Source organism: Orcinus orca, chromosome 11 (assembly GCF_937001465.1).
Source record: "Orcinus orca chromosome 11, mOrcOrc1.1, whole genome shotgun sequence".
Classification (NCBI taxonomy): domain Eukaryota; kingdom Metazoa; phylum Chordata; class Mammalia; order Artiodactyla; family Delphinidae; genus Orcinus; species Orcinus orca.
The window spans coordinates 47,032,526-47,047,508 of record NC_064569.1 but is presented as its reverse complement, the minus strand read 5'-3'; the positions used below and the strand labels follow the sequence as shown (position 1 = coordinate 47,047,508).

The window sequence follows — 14,983 nt, the reverse complement described above, 5'->3', positions numbered from 1 at the left end:
TATATATATATATATATATATATATATATATATAACTGAAAAAAAAGCAACACTATTCCTGCCACCATCTCAAAGCATAATGTCCTTATTTTTATTATGGTTATTTATTTTATTATATTTAGTTATCTGTATGTGTGTGCATCTCACTATTTTCTGAGCTTACTGAATTCACAGATCCCAATTTACTCATATCTATAGTCCTCACAACTAGAGCAGGTTCTTGAAAACATTTGGTGATCAACAAATATTAATTAAATGAAGGATTAGCTAATGAATGAATGAAAAGTATGATATTCTCTAGGTAATAGTGTAATACTAATTAACAGAACTTTCTCATAACGTCATTTTCTTTAAGGCATTCAGTGCTTTTTGGGACACTATTCAAAGTAACTTGATCCCATGATATGCCCCTGAGTTTTTATACCCCTTATAAAAGCAGTATGTCATGGAGTATATTGGTTCTCAAAGATTAGTGTATATGAGAGCCACTGTTTTTCAGTGTTCTTCAAGTGATTTTGGGTTCTGATTTTTGTTTGTGTATTATCCTAAGATAATTTTGGAAAACTACCTTTCGCATATTCAACTTGATATCTAAAGCTTTCCAACATAATTTTAAATAGTTACAAAGGGTACAACCTGCAGAGTACTGTAAATACAAGCATTAAAAAATATGTGTTTAGTCCTTCTTTTTAATGTATCCAATGGAATAAAAATACCATAGTGATTTGATACCCAGCATTTAAAAAAAGTGAAAAACTCATTCAATAGTTGAAAAAGTAACAATATTCATTTTTTTCTCTTTTAACTCATTTGTCCGTTTTATTTTCACTGGAGAATTTAGTCTTAATTTAAATATCTTATGATCAAGAATCTTAATGTTCACATTATCATAGTTCTATGATAATTTTTAAATTAATGTTAAAAACAGTCTATGACCATAAAGTTCTATGTCTTAAGTTTTTTCTTCAGGATTGAGTCATCATTGTGATTAGTATTAGTACATGTTTTAACAAAAGACTGAAAATACATTTCAAATTTTGATAACAAAATGTAACATAAAAGTAAAATTTCATTGTAAATTCAACCTTTAATGAGATATAAGGTACTCTCTTCCAATTTAGATCATGTAACCAAGGGTGAATATTTTTTTTGGCCAGAATGAGAAGGGTTTTAATACCAATCAATTCCTGACTTTTAAAAATAATAATCACTGACAAACTTTGTTCACATAAAAATGTAGATGAGATTGGAAGGAGTTTCATAATAGCAATATAACATGACTCTTTGAACTACTTGTGAGTTACCTGCCCCAAATTGCAGTAATCCATTATCAAAAATTATGTTCAGTGATCTAAAAGCTGACAACTCAATTAGTTCTCTTTTAATTTTGTTGAAAGGAAGTAATTAGAAAACACTGTACTTGCAGAAAGATTTATTTTCTAGTCATTAGTGACATTTACCTTCTCAACATCAACATTGATATTTTAAATTATCTCTGTATTTGGCATCCTGGGGGATTGCACATGGCAGTGATGCTGGGCCATTGTTAGATAAGGCCTAGTTATGTGAACTAGAAAAAGACCCAGTATAAGTGGGAATGTGGTAAAAGAAAACCAGGATAACCCAAGTACATTTTCAGGCAGATTAGTTTTAGGAATAGCACTCGTGGAAATTGAAAATTTGGAAATTGATTCACTTAGAACTATTTGAGCCCCTACCCTTCTTTGGCAAATCTTTATGTGCCTCCAGAGATATATATACCTTTTTTTTTTTTTAAAGCTCATAACCTTGGATAGTAGCTAAAAATGAACAGGTTTAAAACCTAACCTCAGAGATTATAATTCATAGGTCTACTATGAGGCCAGGAATCTGTTTTTTTATTTTTTTAACAAAGTCACCCCGGTTGATTCAGATGCATGTTATCCATAGAGTGCTTTCCAAAAAATACTGTGTGGAGAAAGTAAATACTTAAATAAGAACAGTAGATAACATTATTAATTGCTTTGTCCCGAGAACTGTTGTATGTTACATATTACAAATATTTATTCATAAAATCCTTTCAATACTGATGCAGGTATTACTAGTGTTCCCATTTTAAATTTGGATAAATTGAGTTAATGAGAAATTAAATCACTTGTGTAAGATACACATCATGAGAAATGGGAGGGAACATTAATTAACATGAGGCTGGTGAAGACCAGGGCGCAGATAGTCTAGAATTCCAGGCTGAGAAGCAGCAGCGTTGTTGGGAAGCACTGGGAATCTATGGAAGGACTTTATACAGGTAAAGATATACTCAGACTAGTCTGATAGAAAGAGGCCAGGGGCAGAATGCTGGAACACCAATATTTAAGGAACAGAAAAAGGAAGAGAAACCTGGATAGACACAGAAAGGATCGATTAGAGAGAGAGAATGATATAGCCAAAGCAAGCCTTCCAAAAGAATGAAGTAAGTCATAATGTCACATGGTAGAGACTAAGAAACAAAAGAACACAAAATTGTCCACTGAATTTAGCAAAAAAAGAGATCACTGTTGAAAATGATTTAATTGGTGTCAGAGAGACAGAAGCTAGATGGCAGCAGTTTGAAGAAAATAGAGAAAGAAGAAAATTGAAGAATGCATACAACTCTTGCAAGAGACTTAACTGTGAAGAAGAAAAAGATTTGTTGCTACTGCAAGGCTGAGGGCATAAGAGTATTTTTATATTTTGAAGAAAAAACACATATGAGGAAATTAATGATAAGGAGTTGATAAATAAGTAATTCAAGAAAATAGAAAGTTAGAAACAGCAGGAAGTTAACCATATAACTATTAAATTAATATAGGATACAGATTAAGAGTTGGGTTAAAGGAAAAGATGGTTGGTGCTAAATTTTGCTCAGTAGGTAAGTGTCAGCCGGTCAGTAGATGACAGTGATTAAGAGAAATAGAAGGGAAAAAAAAAGAGAAATAGAAGGTGATGTTTCTGGATTACATAATCCTCAAATGATCAAGGATTTTTACAAGTGTGTTCAAAGAGCATGCTTGAAAAGTAGCACTGAGGAGCTATGACAATGATAAGCCAGAGCTATAAGAAATAACTGAATTAAAAAGTATCCCTTGAGTCAGCCATTTAACAAGTCAACTGAGTGCTTTCTCTTTACTGGGAATTATGCTGAGGACTCAAGTAATAAATAAGGATATTTCAGTACTTCTCAACCAATGATACTACTCAAGGGAAAGGTGTTCACAAAAATTGCTAAAGAATTTACAGAAGGCTTAGAATTTTATATATATATATATATATATATATATATATCTATCTACACACACACACACACACACACATATATATATATATCCTTTTTGGGAAAAAATAAAGCAGTTTTTGTTGTGTTCATTTTGATAGCACCAGATTTCTTTATGCAAGTGATTAGTGGTAATTAGCTACGGAAGGTTGGAAGAAAGCACAATCTGTCTGATACATGGACAAGATGCCATATCATAAAATAACTACAAAGAAATAAAAATGTCTAATAGAAATCTATAAAAATGCTATCGGAACAGAGAGTGGGCATGTTCACAATGCCTAAATGTAGAGAAGATGGGAAAGTTACATGTAGGAGGAAACATCTATGCTGAGTCTCATCCAATGTACTTTCTAGGTTTAGAAAAGGGGGAGCAGTTCATGTAGGCAACTGTGAAAGTCATGAAGTCACAAAAATTGCTGAATTCATATTTTGGAAGATATTGCATGGATGTTATTTGTACTTATCTGTACAAGAAATTCTGGGAGGTGAGGGTGGAGATTGGGAGATGTTAAACAAAGGAGAAAATGAGATAAAGAATAAAGAAGTTTACCTTTGAATATGGCAATCTCTGCAGCAGTGTAAAGGATCAGTTTTTTGAGGGGAAACTGGAGTGAAGAACACATGTTAATACGTTATTGAAATTATTTAGCGTAGAGCTGAAAAAAGCCAAAATAGAGTAGAGGCCATGGACGTGGGGAGGGGTGCAAGGATTTGGGAATGACTTGGAATATACAGTGTAAATGTTTCAAGTAGGGCAAGAGTCTAGAAGGACTCCATGATCCTTAACATAAACAACTGAACAGATAGAAGGTGGTGACATTGACCAAGGTAAGAGAGTCCAAAGAAGAAATAAATTCTTCAAGGTACCATATGCTAAATCAAACCACATGTATAAAGTAAAATAATGCCAATATAAGAAATTCTATATTTTTTTGGCTACACACTTAGACAATTGAATATTCCACATAAAAGTTAAAGCCATATGCCTGACTTGCTGACAAAGCATGCTCTGTTTTTGTTTTCAAAGAAGCTAAGCTGCAAAGGAAGTGAGACATTCCCTAGCTCTCTTTCCATACAGTCTAAATCATAAATTGCACAGTCTGTCAGTGGAGTTCTGGAAAATATGGATATAAAAGGACTCTTCCTTCTTCCTTCTTCCCTCTCCACCTCTGTCTGCCTAAGTTATGAAGATGGATCAGACATTCACAGAAGCAACTGTCAAGGTCTTATTCACTGCAGTGTGAGGGTGATTGCCATGCTGCTCCAACAAAAGCAAACTGGCAGCATTTAGATCAACTGACACATCAGATCTCCACAGTGGTTCTTTACAAATAATACATTAATCAGGGGATAAACAAGGTATTGTCACCCTGACAAAATTTTAGAGGATTGCATCAGAGAAATCTCCTGAAATTACTCCTCTTGAATACAAACCAGGGCCTGATATTTTCCAAAAGCACAATGATTTCAGAAATCATAGGCTGTTTCTTTTTTAATCCTTCTACAGAAGAACACTTTCTTGATTAGTGATCTGATTCTACAGAATATGTTGAGTCTCATCCAATGTATTTTCTAGGTTTAGAAAGGGGGAGCAGTCCCCGTTATGAGGCTTTCTGGAAATAGGAGTGTTAGGTAATATCTGAAGGCATTTTTCCCCCAGCAGTGACTTTTATGTTGGTGAATTTTTAGAGCATTCTTTAAACATTCTTTATTCTACTTTCACTGCCCTTTTACACTGGGTCCTCATTGTGTTCTAAGTTACAGTTTACTAAATGGTTACCTTCACTCCAATTCTTTCCTTCCTTCATTCTTTCTTGTACAACATGCCCCAATTTAATTTTGTATGTGTCACATGACCATCCAAAAACCTTAGATGACTTTACCTTTCTCTAGCATATATTCTCACATCTTTGCTTGGCCTCAACAGTCTCTAAAATCTATTACTAAGCTGACTCACAAGCTTTGTCATCCACTGCTAAATACCCATGTCCTCTAGCTAATGGCATACTTTGTGCCTTCCCATGCCTACATTTTTTAAAAATAAATTTATTTATTTTATTTACTTATTTTTGGCTGTGTTGGGTCTTCATTGTTGCATGCGGGCTTTCTCTAGTTGCGGCGAGCAGGGGCTTGTGGTGCATGGGCTTCCCATTGCGGTGGCTTCTCTTGTTGTGGAGCACAGGCTCTGGGCTCACGGGCTTCAGTAGTTGTGGCACACGGGCTCAGTAGTTGTGGCTCACGTGCTCTAGAGAGCAGGCTCAGTAGTTGTAACACACAGGCTTAGTTGCTCCACAGCACGTGAGATCTTCCTGGACCAGGGATGGAATCCATGTCCCTTGCATTGGCAGGCAGATTCTTAACCACTGTGCCACCAGGGAAGTCCCCATGCCTACACTCTGAACTCTTACCTCTTTTAAAATTCAGTTCCATTGTTATCTCTTTGATGAATCTGTTCCCATTATTCACCTGAAATTACCTCTGCCTTTAAATATTATTTTTAAAGTATATATTTATTTCATTTTACTTGTAAAATAAATGTATTTCTTGTTTGACCCCCTTGTAGTAGTCCATATTGCCATGTGGAAGTAAGCATGTTGAGGTTGGACTTAATGTATTTTTTTAGAGGCAGAAGGGGTAGTTATTCAGGGGAAAAGGAGGGCTTAACAGATTTGGTGAAGTTTATATTTGACCTGTAAGACAAAGGAGAACTTCAAGAAGAGCTCCTTGTGAGCTTGGAGTGTACGAGGAAATCTGATATTAATTTTCATCAAGTATCTCCGTCTCCGTGTCACCTATCTCACTATTTCTCTGCCCTTCAGTTTTCTACTCTGCCTTTCCCCTGGTGGAGGCGCCTCCTCTGACACAGATACCTCTGTTTGCATTTTGCTGAGCTAGAGATACATTTAACTTTTCATAAATTGTTATTATGAAGAGACATATGAATCAAACAACAAATGTGAGCTAATCAACATATATCTGCCAATAGCGCCAGATCTTCATGACCCAATATAATTATGTTAAGCTGGAGTTCCATAAACCTGCAAGAATCATCCCAGGATATGGTCAGAAATGAAGATTCTCAGATCCTACCTCAGGCCCTATGAATTAGGTCCTTGTCAGCATAGTAAGACCAGGAAGAAAAATCAAGATTGCAAAGAAAGAAACACACTTTCATTATTCACAAGTATTACTGTCACTTTAGAATACTGTAAAAGAATTTTTAGATTAGTACTTGGCATTTAACAAGGGAGATTAGTAAGATTTATTGACACAAGGTCAAATACAGAGATCAGTTTCATTTTTCTGTAACAAACAGAAAAATGAAATGCTTAAGTAGATTAGCATCAAAAGTATGAAGTGCCCAGGAATCTACTTTCTCTCTGTGGAGAACATTGAGCACTATTGTTTTAGTCTACTTGCTGCCTAACTAAATACCACAGACTAGGTGGCTTAAACAATAGAAATTTATTCTTTCCAGTTCTGGAGGCTGGGAGGTCCAAGATAAAGGTGCCAGGAGGTAGATTTCATTCTGAGGGTTCACAAGTTAGGTTTCACTCTTCTCTTGGCATATTGACCCCTGTCTTGCTATGTACTCACATGACCTATGCTTTTTATGCTTTCACAGAGAGAAAGATATGGCTCTATTTTCCTCTTTATATAAGGTCCCCAGTACTACTGATTTAGGGACCCACTGTTATCACCTCATTTAAACTTAATTGTCTCCTAAAGGCCCTATCTCCAAATACAGTCACACTGAGAGTCAGAATTTTAACATATGATATTGGAGGGGACACAATTCAACCCATAGCAAATATTAAAACAGATCTACATAAAAATGAGAGAAATGCCCTGTTGGAAGACAGTAATGTAAAATGTAAATTGTCTCTGAATTGATCAATTGATCACTTGTAATCCAAATCAAAATCCCAATGTGGTTGCTCTTGGATTGGAAGAATTAATATTGTTAAAATTGCCATATAACCCAAAGTAATCTACAGATTTAACGTGATCCCTATCAAATTACCCATGACATTTTTCAAAGAACTAGAACAAATAATCCTAAATTTAAATGGAACCATAAAAGACCCAGAATTGACAAAGCAATCCTGAGGGAAAAGAATAAAGCAAGAGGCATAACACTTCCAGACTTCAGACAATACTACAAAGCTACAGTAATCAAAATGGTGTGGTATTGGCACAAAAACAGACATGTGGATCAGTGAAACAGAATAGAGAGCCCAGAAATAAATCCACACACTATGGTCAATAAATCTTTGACAAAGGAGGCAAGAATATACAATGGGAAAACAACAGTCTCTTCTGCAAGGTGTGTTGGGAAAGTTGGACAGCTGCATGTAAATCAATGAAGTTAGAACACACTCTTACACCATACACAAAAATAAACTCAAAATGGCTAAAAGACTTAAACAAGACAAGACACCATAACACTCCTAGAAGAGAACATAGGCAAAACATTCCCAGACATAAATAGTACCAATGTTTTCTTAGGTCAGTCTCCCAAGGCAATAGAAATATTGATAAAAGCAAAAATAAACAAATTGGACCTAATTAAACTTACAAGCTTTTGCACAGCAAAGGAAACCATAAACAAAATGAAAAGACAACCTATAGAATGGGAGAAAATATTTGCAAACAATGCAACCAACAGGGGCTTAATTTCCAAAATACACAAACAGCTTATACAACTCAACAACAACAAAAAGTAATCCAATTGAAAAATAGGCAGGAGACCTAAACAGACATTTCTCCAAAGAAGACATACACACGGTCCACACGCACATGAAAAGATGCTCAACGTCTCTCATTATTAGAGAAATGAAATCAAAACTACAATGCGTTGCCATCTCACATCGGTCAGAATTGCCATCAATAAAAAGTCTACAAATAACAAATGCTGGAGAGGGTGTGGAGAAAAGGGAAACTTCCTACATTGTTGGTGGGAATGTAAGTTGATGCAGCCACATGGAAAACAGATTCTTTAAAAAGTTAAAAATAGAGTTACCATACGATCCAGCAATCCTACTCCTGGGCATATATCTGGAGAAGACTCTAATTCAAAAGATACATGTGGGGCTTCCCTGGTGGCGCAGTGGCTGAGAGTCCGCCTGCTGATGCAGGGGACATGGGTTCGTGCCCTGGTCCGGGAAGATCCCACATGCCGCAGAGCGGCTGGGCCCATGAGCCATGTCTGCTGAGCCTGCACGTCCGGAGCCTGTGCTTCGCGGCGGGAGAGGCCACAACAGTGAGAGGCCTGAATACGGCCAAAAAAACCCACAAAAAACAAAAAACAAAAAACATACATGTACCTCTATTTTCATAGCAGCACTACTCACAATACCCAAGACATGGAAACAACCTAAATGTCCACTGACAGATGAATGGAGAAAGAAGATATGGTACATATATATAAAGGATTACTACTCAGCCATAAAAAAAAATGAAATAATGCCATTTGCAGAACATGGATGGACCTAGAGATTATCATACTAAGTTAAGTACGTCAGAAAGAGAAAGACAAATACCATATGATATCACTTATATATGGAATCTAAAATATGACACAAATGAACTTATCTATGAAACAGAAACACAGACATAGAGAACAGACTTGTGGTTGCCAAGGGGGAGTGGATTGGGGGAGGGAAGGACTGAGAGTTTGGGGTTAGCAGATGCAAACTATTATATATAGAATGGATAAACAACAAGGTCCTACTGTATAGCACTGGGAAATATATTCAATATCCTCTGATAAACCATAATGGAAAAGAATATATGCATAACTGAATCACTTTGCTGTACAGCAGAACTGAACACAGCATTGTAAATCAACTATACTTCAATTAAAAAAAAAATCCCGGGCGGAAGAGTAAGACGCGGAGATCACGTTCCTCCCCACAGATACACCAGAAATACATCTACGCGTGGAACAACTCCTACAGAGCATCTACTGAACGCTGGCAGAAGACCTCAGACCTCCCAAAAGGCAAGAAACCCCCCACGTACCTGGGTAGGGCAAAAGAAAAAACTAAACAGAGACAAAAGGACAGGGACGGGTCCTGCACCAGCGGGAGAGAGCTGTGAAGGAGGAAAAGTGTCCACACACTAGGAAGCCCCTTCGCGGGTGGAGACTTCGGGAGGCGGAGTGGGGGAGCTTGGGAGCCGCGGAGCAGAGCACAGCAACAGGGGTGCGGAGGGCAAAGCGGACAGATTCCAGCGCAGAGGATCGGGCCGACCGGAACTCGCTAGCCGAGAGGCTTGTCTGCTCACCCGCCGGGGCGGGCGGGACTGGGAGCTGAGGCTCCGGCTTTTGTCGGAGCGCCGGGAGAGGACTGGGGTTGGCGGCGTGAACAAAGCCTGCAGGGCGTTAGTGCACCGTGGCTGGCCGGGAGAGAGTCCGGGGAGAAGTCTGGACCTGCCGAAGAGGCAAGAGACTTTTACGTCCCTCTTTGTTTCCTGGTGCACGAGGAGAGGGGATTAAGAACGCTGCTTGAGAGAGCTCCAGGGACGGGCGCGAGCCGCGGCTAAAAGTGCGGAGCCCAGAGACAGACATGAGACGCTAGGGCCGCTGCTGCCGCCACCGGGAGGCCTGTGTGCGAACACAGGTCACTGGCCACACGCCCTTCCGGGGAGCCTGTGCAGCCTGCCACTGCCAGGGTCCCGGGATCCAGGGACAACTCCCCCGGGAGAACGCACAGGCGCGCCTCAGGCTGCAACGTCTCGCCGGCCTCTGCCGCCGCAGGCCCGCCCCACACTCCGTGCCCCTCCCTACCCCCGGGCCTGAGTGAGCCAGAGCCTCCGAATCAGCGGCTCCTTTAACCCCGTCCTGTCTGAGCAAAGAACAGACGCCCTCCGGCGACCTACACGCACAGGCGAGGCTAAATCCAAAGCTGAGCCCCTGGGAACTGTGAGAACAAAGAAGAGAAAGGGAAATCTCTCCCAGCAGCCTCAGAAGCAGCGGATTAAAGCTCCACAATCAACTTGATATACCCTGCATCTGTGGAATACCTGAATAGACAACGAATCATCCCAAATTAAGGAGCCCTACAACGAATCATCCCAAATTAAGGAGCCCTGTGGATGAAAGGCGCTTGGTGCTGCAGCCAGGAATCAGTGCTGTGCCTCTGAGGTGGGAGAGCCAACTTCAGGACACTGATCCACAAGAGACCTCCCAGCTGCACATAATATCAAACAGCAAAAATCTCCGAGAGATCTCCATCTCAACGCCAGCACCCAGCTTCACTCAACGACCAGCAAGCTACAGTGCTGGACATCCTATGCCAAACAACTAGCAAGACAGGAACACAATCCCACCCATTAGCAGAGAGGTGGCCCAAAACTACAGACACCCCAAAACACACCACCAGACGTGGACCTGCCCACCAGAAAGACAAGATCTAGCCTCATCCACCAGAACACAGGCACTAGTACCCTCCACCAGGAAGCCTACACAACCCACTGAACCAACCTTAGCCACTGGGGACAGACACAAAAAACAACAGGAACTACGAACCTTCAGCCTGCAAAAAAGGAGACCCCAAACACAGTAAGATAAGCAAAATGAAAAGACAGAAAAACACACAGCAGATGAAGGAGCAAGATAAAAACGCATCAGACCTAACAAATGAAGAGGAAATAGGCAGTCTACCTGAAAAAGAATTCAGAATAATGATAGTAAGGTTGATCCGAAATCTTGGAGATAGAATGGACAATAGAATGGACAAAATGCAAGAATCAGTTAACAAGGACCTAGAAGAACTAAAGATGAAACAAGCAACGATGAACAACACAATAAATGAAATTAAAAGTACTCTAGATGGGATCAATAGCAGAATAACTGAGGCAGAAGAACGGATAAGTGACCTGGAAGATAAAATAGTGGAAATAACTACTGCAGAGCAGAATAAAGAAAAAAGAATGAAAAGAACTGAGGACAGTCTCAGAGACCTCTGGGACAACATTAAACGTACCAACATTCGAATTATAGGGGTTCCAGAAGAAGAAGAGAAAAAGAAAGGGACTGAGAAAATATTTGAAGAGATTATGGTTGAAAACTTCCCTAATATGGGAAAGGAAATAGTTAATCAAGTCCAGGAAGCACAGAGAGTCCCATACAGGATAAATCCAAGGAGAAATACGCCAAGACACATATTAATCAAACTGTCAAAAATTAAATACAAAGAAAACATATTAAAAGCAGCAAGGGAAAAACAACAAATAACACACAAAGGAATCCCCATAAGGTTAACAGCTGATCTTTCAGCAGAAACTCTGCAAGCCAGAAGGGAGTGGCAGGACATATTGAAAGTGTTGAAGGAGAAAAACCTGCAACCAAGATTACTCTACCCAGCAAGGATCTCATTCAGATTTGATGGAGAAATTAAAACCTTTACAGACAAGCAAAAGCTGAGAGAGTTCAGCACCACCAAACCAGCTCTACAACAACTGCTAAAGGAACTTCTCTAGGCAAGAAACACAAAAGAAGGAAAAGACCTACAATAACAAACCCAAAACAATTAAGAAAATGGGAATGGGAACACACATATCGATAATTACCTTAAATGTAAATGGACTAAATGCTCCCACCAAAAGACACAGATTGGCTGAATGGATACAAAAACAAGACCCATATATTTGCTGTCTACAAGAGACCCACTTCAGACCTAGAGACACATACAGACTGAAAGTAAGGGGATGGGAAAAGGTATTTCATGCAAATGGAAACCAAAAGAAAGCTGGAGTAGCAATTCTCATATCAGACAAAATAGACTTTAAAACAAAGACTATTAGAAGAGACAAAGAAGGACACTACATAATGATCAAGGGATCGATCCAAGAGGAAGATATAACAATTGTAAATATTTATGCACCCAACATAGGTGCACCTCAATACATAAGGCAAATACTGACAACCATAAAAGGGGAAATCGACAGTAACACATTCATAGTAGGGGACTTTAACACCCCACTTTCACCAATGGACAGATCATCCAAAATGAAAATAAATAAGGAAACACAAGCTTTAAATGATACATTAAACGAGATGGAGTTAATTGATATTTATAGGACATTCCATCCAAAAACAACAGAATACACATTTTTCTCAAGTGCTCATGGAACATTCTCCAGGATAGATCATATCTTGGGTCACAAATCAAGCCTTGGTAAATTTAAGAAAATTGAAATTGTATCAAGTATCTTTTCCGACCACAACGCTATGAGACTCGATATCAATCACAGGAGAAGATCTGTAAAAAATACAAACACATGGAGGCTAAACAATACACTACTTAATAACGAAGTGATCACTGAAGAAATCAAAGGGGAAATCAAAAAATACCTAGAAACAAATGACAATGGAGACACGACGACTCAAAATCTATGGGATGCAGCAAAAGCAGTTCTAAGAGGGAAGTTTATAGCAATACAATCTTACCTTAAGAAACAGGAAACATCTCGAATAAACAACCTAACCTTGCACCTAAAGCAATTAGAGAAAGAAGAACAAAAAACCCCAAAGTTAGCAGGAGGAAAGAAATCATAAAAATCAGATCAGAAATAAATGAAAAAGAAATGAAGGAAACGATAGCAAAGATCAATAAAACTAAAAGCTGGTTCTTTGAAAGGATAAACAAAATTGATAAACCATTAGCCAGACTCATCAAGAAAAAAAGGGAGAAGACTCAAATCAATAGAATTAGAAATGAAAAAGGAGAAGTAACAACTGACACTGCAGAAATACAAAAGATCATGAGAGATTACTACAAGCAACTCTATGCCAATAAAATGGACAACCTGGAAGAAATGGACAAATTCTTAGAAAGGCACAACCTGCCAAGACTGAATCAGGAAGAAATAGAAAATATGAACAGACCAATCACAAGCACTGAAATTGAAACTGTGATTAAAAATCTTCCAACAAGCAAAAGCCCAGGACCAGATGGCTTCACAGGCGAATTCTATCAAACATTTAGAGAAGAGCTATCACCTATCCTTCTCAGACTCTTCCAAAATAGAGCAGAGGGAGGAACACTCCCCAACTCATTCTACGAGGCCACCATCACCCTGATACCAAAACCAGACAAGGATGTCACAAAGAAAGAAAACTACAGGCCAATATCACTGATGAACATAGATGCAAAGATCCTCAACAAAATACTAGCAAACAGAATCCAACAGCACATTAAACGGATCATACACCATGATCAAGTGGGGTTTATTCCAGGAATGCAAGGATTCTTCAATATACGCAAATCAATCAACGTGATACACCATATTAACAAATTGAAGGAGAAAAACCATATGATCATCTCAATAGATGCAGAGAAAGCTTTTGACGAAATTCAACACCCATTTATGATAAAAACCCTGCAGAAAGTAGGCATAGAGGGAACTTTCCTCAACATAATAAAGGCCATATATGACAAACCCACAGCCAACATCGTCCTCAATGGTGAAAAACTGAAAGCATTTCCACTAAGATCAGGAACAAGACAAGGTTGCCCACTCTCACCACTATTATTCAACATAGTTTTGGAAGTTTTAGCCACAGCAATCAGAGAAGAAAAGGAAATAAAAGGAATCCAAATCGGAAAAGAAGAAGTAAAGCTGTCACTGTTTGCAGATGACATGATACTATACATACAGAATCCTAAAGCTGCTACCAGAAAACTACTAGAGCTAATCAATAAATTTGGTAAAGTAGCAGGATACAAAATTAATGCACAGAAATCTCTGGCATTCCTATACACTAAGGATGAAAAATCTGAAAGTGAAATCAAGAAAACACTCCCATTTACCATTGCAACAAAAAGAATAAAATACCTAGGAATAAACCTACCTAAGGAGACAAAAGACCTGTATGCAGAAAATTATAAGACACTGATGAAAGAAATTAAAAATGATACAAATAGATGGAGAGATATACCATGTTCTTGGATTGGAAGAATCAACATTGTGAAAATGACTCTACTACCCAAAGCAATCTACAGATTCAATGCAATCCCTATGAAACTACCACTGGCATTTTTCACAGAACTAGAACAAAAAATCTCACAATTTGTATGGAAACACAAAAGACCCCGAATAGCCAAAGCAATCTTGAGAACGAAAAATGGAGCTGGAGGAATCAGGCTTCCTGACTTCAGACTATACTACAAAGCTACAGTAATCAAGACAGTATGGTACTGGCACAAAAACAGAAATATAGATCAATGGAACAGGATAGAAAGCCCAGAGATAAACCCACGCACATATGGTCACCTTATCTTTGACAAAGGAGGCAGAAATGTACAGTGGAGAAAGGACAGCCTATTCAATAAGTGGTGCTGGGAAAACTGGACAGCTACATGTAAAAGTATGAGATTAGATCACTCCCTAACACCATATACAAAAATAAGCTCAAAATGGATTAAAGACCTAAATGTAAGGCCAGAAACTATCAAACTCTTAGAGGAAAACATAGGCAGAACACTCTATGACATAAATCACAGCAAGATCCTTTTTGACCCACCTCCTAGAAAAATGGAAATAAAAACAAAAGTAAACAAATGGGACCTAATGAAACTTAAAAGCTTTTGCGCAGCAAAGGAAACCATAAAGAAGACCAAAAGACAACCCTCAGAATGGGAGAAAATATTTGCAAATGAAGCAACTGACAAAGGATTAATCTCC

At 38.5% G+C, this 14,983-nt stretch overlaps 1 long non-coding RNA gene across 1 annotated transcript in view; it reads right to left on the bottom strand.

Moving 5' to 3' along the window:
• LOC117203941 (uncharacterized) overlaps positions 1 to 14,983 on the bottom strand; it is a 464,617-nt gene that overhangs the window by 146,681 nt on the left and 302,953 nt on the right. The window lies entirely within an intron of this gene.